Source organism: Limulus polyphemus, unplaced genomic scaffold (genome assembly GCF_000517525.1).
Source record: "Limulus polyphemus unplaced genomic scaffold, Limulus_polyphemus-2.1.2 Scaffold6610, whole genome shotgun sequence".
In the NCBI taxonomy this organism is placed as follows: Eukaryota; Metazoa; Arthropoda; class Merostomata; order Xiphosura; family Limulidae; genus Limulus; species Limulus polyphemus.
Genome location: NW_013672220.1, coordinates 38,825 through 45,025, shown reverse-complemented (window position 1 = coordinate 45,025; position 6,201 = coordinate 38,825). Strand labels below are relative to the sequence as shown.

The window sequence follows — 6,201 nt, the reverse complement described above, 5'->3', positions numbered from 1 at the left end:
AACTGACGAGCTGGCAAACGGTTATACCGAGAAAGTTATGGGAAGTTGTGCTGCATCAGTAACATGATAGTTTAACAGGAGGACATCTCGGAGTTAAGAAGACATTGAGTCACCTACGACAGAAAATTTACTGGATAGGTATGAGGCAATATGTGGAAGAATGGTGCAGGACCTGCAGTACATGTTGTGCTAAAAGGGGACCCAAGCATAAAGGACGTGCTCCAATGAAATTATATCAAGTTGGCGCACCAATGGAAAGAGTAGCCGTTGACATTGCTGGTTCTTTGCCCCAAACTCGTGCTGGAAACAGGTACATTTGTGTGGTGATGGATTATTTCACCAAGTGGCCTGAGGCATATGCAATACCAAATCAGGAAGCTACAACTATATACAATGGCTATTAATGATTTCTTCTTTAGATTTGTTATACCATACGAACTGCATTCGGATCAAGGCCGTAACTTTGAATCAGCTGTGTTCCATGAATGCTGCAAGTTCTTTGGCATACAAAAGACCAAAACAACGCCACTTCAACCACAGTCTGATGGGATGTTAGAAAATTACAACTGGACACTGGGACAGGAATTGGCAAAGTTTTGTAATAGTCGCCAAGATGACTGAGATGTTCTACTCCCTCCACTGTGAATGGCCTATAGGACAGCAGAGCATGAAGCCACTGGATACACTCCAGCAAACCTGCTGTTTGGTCGGGAACTTCGTTTGCCAGTGGACCTGATAACAAAACGCCCACTTTACGAAGAGTTACCTGAAAATGTGCCAGAGTTCGTGAAAGTGTTATCTGAAAGAATGAATGATATTCATCATCAAGTGCATTCCAACTTTAAAATGTCTGCTGATTCCATGAAACTGTGTTATGATAAGAAATCTACTGAAGTCAGCTTTGTACCAGGAGACAATGTGTGGTTGTATAATCCCAGGAAGACCAAAGGGAAGTCTCCTAAGTTGTCTTCTTCATGGGAAGGCCCATAAGACATGGTGGATCGTCTCTCACACGTGACTTTCCGCATAAAATGTAGTCGGCGAGATAAGCCAAAGGTGGTGCATGCCAATAGGCTTTGGTGTTATCATGGTCCAGGACATTTCAGTTGGAACAAAATAAACAACAAAACAAATGACGCTGCTGAAGACGTGTCACCTGAAAAAGCCACTGTTGAAGAAGAAACTCTACCTGGTTTTATGAGGGAAAATAGTGAAACTACTAATAAAGCTACTACCACTAATGTGGCTGCTGCTGATAATGGGACATTTCCTGATGGAGCAGATGAATCCCACGTGAAGCAGAAGCCAACGAGACGGAGACCAGTACAAAAGAAGAAACGTCCTGTAAAATCAAGAGACTTTGTTGTATTTTAATTTTGTGTTTGTAACTTCTGTACATTTAATTAAGTTATTATTAATTATCTGTTGGTTTAATGTAAGTGGCTATTGTTCGTCCCAAACAATACTAAGGAAGGGGCAGTGTTACGACAGTGGAAGTCACGCAATGCTGGAAGCATGAGCGCTGGAGTTTCTGGAAGGATCATGAATTTTCCTGGCAACTCTAGTTTGTTCTAGGCTCCTTCTTCTTTTAGTATATTAGCCTGGCAAGTAAAACCAGTGCAATTACAGAGGCAGATAGGTTGAAGAGATAGATAGATAATTGAGTCAAGTGAACAGTAGGCACCGAAGTAAAGTGTGTGAATCACTGTGATTTATAGCGTGTGTTATAAAGGTTGTTAAGTTTAAAGTGACTGTGGAAATTCTGTGTACTAAAAAGTTGTATCAAGAAAGAATAAACTAGTTTTAATTAAGAATTATCGGGGAAGTTCGAGTGTGATCGAGAGACGCCTCTTTGTTAGTATATAAGCTTGGCAGAGAAAAGTGGGGGATGGTTAAGCGAACAGTAGTCACGGTGAGTTTCGGGCAATTTACGAAATAATTAACTGGTTTAATCAAGAAAGGACTTGTATCGCTGAAGTTCCTCGGAAAGAATTTCTACCGGAAATTAACAAACAAACAGATACGCAATAGTAAGTAATCATTTACAAGTGGTGAAACTTTAGAAACATATTTTGGATAAACTGTTTTCTAAGAAACCTTCGTAAAACATTAAACGAGAGCTCAGATTCCTAGTTCAATGATTGATTTGGTTTGTTTGTTGTTAAACAATGAGCTATCTGTACTCTGCCCACCACAGGTATGGAAAACCAGATTTTTAGCGTCTCAAGTTCAATGAAGTTTGAGAAATGGTGCATATAAATTATGTAAAGCCAGTTATATCTCCTGGTTAAATTCAATGTGTGTAAATTTCGCTATAAAGATTTTCTTACATAATAAGCTGGTCACTAAAGCTTAATATATACATATGCATGTGTTGTGGCTGTTACTTAGAAACTTTTCCAAAAATATATAGGTGAGTTTTTGTCCATTATTAGAACAAGATTTTTGCATCTTAAACACTTACAACTCATACAAACCGATAGAATATGCATGTATCCTTTCACCATAATGATATTGATTTAAATAAGAATCACTTAGTTTCAGCATAATAAACACGTAATTTTCTTATCACAAATACAGTAGAAATATCAGTTACTGACAAAGTTTTATCTAAGTCTTGGTAAAATATGCTGTTTAGCTTTGCATTTCAATAATTTAAGTTGAAGTCAGTGTTATGTTTTTCAATGAAAATTATACTTTTCTACTTCTAGATTTGTGGTTATACATACTTCTCGTGACTATTGCAGTCTTTTCAAGTTAGTACAAGACACAAATAATTAATATTCAGACTTTAATTAGCTAGCTGTAGATAGCTACTAACAAAATATTTTATTCTTAAACTGCACTTAATTATCTATGTTTACAATCGAAACGGTTGAAGTATATTTGACAGTTTTTTGTCGAACGTATTGTAATTGGATGAGTATATTATATCTAAGCACTGTCAGAAAAATTTGATTAGGAACCCGTAAAAGACGCCAGTTATTGTTATAGCTTTATTTTTCAAAATTATATACAATGCTTTTAAAATAGTTTAGTTTTGTTCTTGTAGATGGCAGGTCATCTGAAATACCAATCTTTTAAACGACAAATCAGCCCTAAGGAGCTGTATCACGTGAGAGAAATGTCATCTCATACCATGCGTGTTTTCGTTCATACCAACGTTATGTGAACTCGCTGACTAGATAAGAGCTTTCGTTGTTTGTGTAAGAGTAGTCAGAACAAGAAACGTAACTAAAAAGTGTTGAAGACGCATATGAGAAAAGACTGTTCAATTAATATCATAAAGTAAGTCCGTTTGTTTCGGTAAATAGTTGTCAGCTTTGTTGAGTGTTAACAAATTTTAGTAAAGTTTATAACTTAGTATAGTGCAAGTATAAACTAAAGCATAATAGTAATACTATTACTAGTGTTAGTGATAGTAAAACCTTCCAATTAATATTTACAAATAAATGAACCATTATAATATAACTAGTTATTAGTTAATGCCACCATGCATTACATAGAATTTAGAAATTAAAGTGCAACAAAAGTACAAATACAATTTACAAGTTGACGACTCCTAGTTGAGAGTAACTATTATAACCATAATATAAGGTCGTATCATTATGTCGTTGTTTTTATGAAATAACTGTTTTAAGTGTTTAGGAGTTCATGTGTCAGTATGTGTTAATCAGTTCTGTACAGTAAGTTATAGCTAGGTTATTTTATTTATGAACTATCGCCATAGGTGCTAGAACTTAGAAGTAATAAGTTACAACGTACAGATAGACAAATTAGAACAATAGGCTTGCTATTTCCTTAGCAATGTCGGTGGTACATAATGGATTTTTTTCTTAAGGAGTTCATCTTCTGACCACTTTTTCTTTATTATGTGAATTTATTCCTGTTAGTTAAAGACATTCTTTAGTTAGCTTCAACTTCTAAATCTTTATCTTAATTTTTACTTTTCTCACTGTAATACTAATAGTAATATTGTCCTTACACAGCAAGTAACAATTGATTAATGGCTAGCACTTTCAACCTATCACATAGCATTTACAATGTTTTTAGATATTTTTTGCCACATACAAGGTTCATAAGCATATGATATTTTGCACAGTTAATGATCATATGGTGCTGTACCCCCAAATAACAAGTACATTTTGACATAACTACCACCAGACTCCTAGTTTTAACCATTAGTGGAATAACTTACTTTGTGGTTTATTCAGTTGAGATAAATAGTATGATAAAAAAAAATGGGAATTTGATTAACTCACTTTAATTTCTTAATCTATTTTGTCTTTAACTTTAAGGTAGAAAATTGTAGAATTCTAGACATCTTCAAAATTATTTTAATTTAAACCTGTTTTATTTTTGACAGTTGGTAATAACTAGGTTTGTTACAATATAACTTGAATCTGGAAATTTCAAGTACCAGTTTCTGGCTGTCACTGTGCTCAGTGATTGGCTTACTTTTATTATGTTTGTGGCAAAGACTATACATTTAAAAAATTTCAACACAGGTGCACTCACAAAACTTGAAGCTGAGAAACTTTAAAAATACCTCTCCCTCTGTGACTGGGAGTTAGAGAGCACTGCTATTTTGCATTTCATTACAAAGTGAGCTCTGTGGTAACAAAATGCTTTTGAATATTAATAATTGCAAAATGTTGACATATTTACAAATATGCTTTTAAAATAAAACTACACAGTTATTTATCCATTTTTTTATTTAAGATGTTAAATGCCCTAGTTAAATTTAGATGAACCTGTTTTAAAGCTTTAAAGTAAGATTAATATTAAGTAAAACAAGTTAAATGAGTCAGAAAATTTCTTATTTTGATTTGAGTTTCTGAATAACTACCATCTGAAAAATTCTCTTTGTGCTGCAATGTTAGTATAATACTGACTGAGAGACAAGTACCAGTGGTATAAGTATACATAACATGTAGCACACTAAGAAGGATACAGTTGTTTGAGGGGAAATAATACATTTTTTCTTAAGATAAACTACCTACCAAAGAATAAAATGGACAGAATGGAAATTGCAGAAACCCCATTGGATGTTCTGTCAAAAGCAGTTGCTCTTGTCGAGACAGAAGGAGAACCAGGTATGACTTAACACTTTTGCATTATTAGGTTTTCATTGTTTTGGAAGTGTAACTTTTGTTACTCACATTTAACTTCTAATCAATACAAAAATTTAACATATATTCATATTCTGTATCCTACATAACTGACATGGTTTTGATAATTCAGAATTAGCAAAATCATGTGTTTTTTTTCATTAACAAAAAGTCAAAATGAAAGAGGAAAAAATTTTAGTTGTAAATAGTTGAAGGAAATATTATAATTCCTTTTTTTTTCATTTAATGTTCATAATTTAACTGACAGAATATACATAGCAGGTGGGTCGTAAGTATATGGAACTCTAACAAAATCATTAAAAAAAAAAAGAGTTCAATAATGACAGTATTTTAGAGGTTGAATTAAAATGTTTTTATTTTAACCTGACTATGTTGAAAGTTCTTGAAAAATTATGCAACTCAGGCACATAAGTAACAATCTTAGGTTTTTTGCATCTGAGGGAAAAAAATTTAAGCATGATAACATAACTATCATAGATCATTGAAATTTTATTAAGTATTATTGTATCACTAGAATATCATTATTGTATATTCTTTTATTATTATTATCATAAGTTAGGTATCACAAAAATATTTCCTTTATTATGAACGTTCTAATGCAACTAATGTTCACCATATCATTCTTGTACTTCAAGTAAATGTTTGTATAATTATAAATTTTCTGTAAATATTATTGCATAACTAACATTATTGAAGCTGGAAAATGTTTAGACACCCTGTGTAAAAATTGTATATATTATACCAATAATCTGATATTAAATATCTTACCTTGTATGTACTTATAAATGGATAATAACCTCAGAAGATGAACTTTACCCAAGAAAATAAGAGCCAAAAAAAAACAAAAACTACCTATAGTTCATACAACAAAAATGACTACCCAAAACATCAAGATCGAACTAAATGTACCCTTTCACATTCAACAAACATTTAAAATAATTCAAACTAATGTTGTACAGTATATCGTCAGGCAAACCATCTTACATTGTATATTAATACGTTTTTATTTCTTTATAATTCAAACTAACGTTGTATAGTGTATGATCAGGCAAGCCATCTTGCACTATAT

The 6,201-nt window shown here is 32.8% G+C and overlaps 1 protein-coding gene across 1 annotated transcript in view; it reads left to right on the top strand.

Annotated features, from left to right (window-relative positions):
- The first annotated feature begins 5,019 nt into the window (after positions 1-5,019).
- LOC106473903 (transcription cofactor vestigial-like protein 4) overlaps positions 5,020-6,201 on the top strand; it is a 35,313-nt gene continuing 34,131 nt past the window's right edge. Inside the window, exon 1 of the mRNA XM_022402308.1 lies at positions 5,020-5,096. The gene's annotated coding sequence lies outside the window, so the exon portion shown is untranslated. The remainder of the gene's footprint in view (positions 5,097-6,201) is intronic.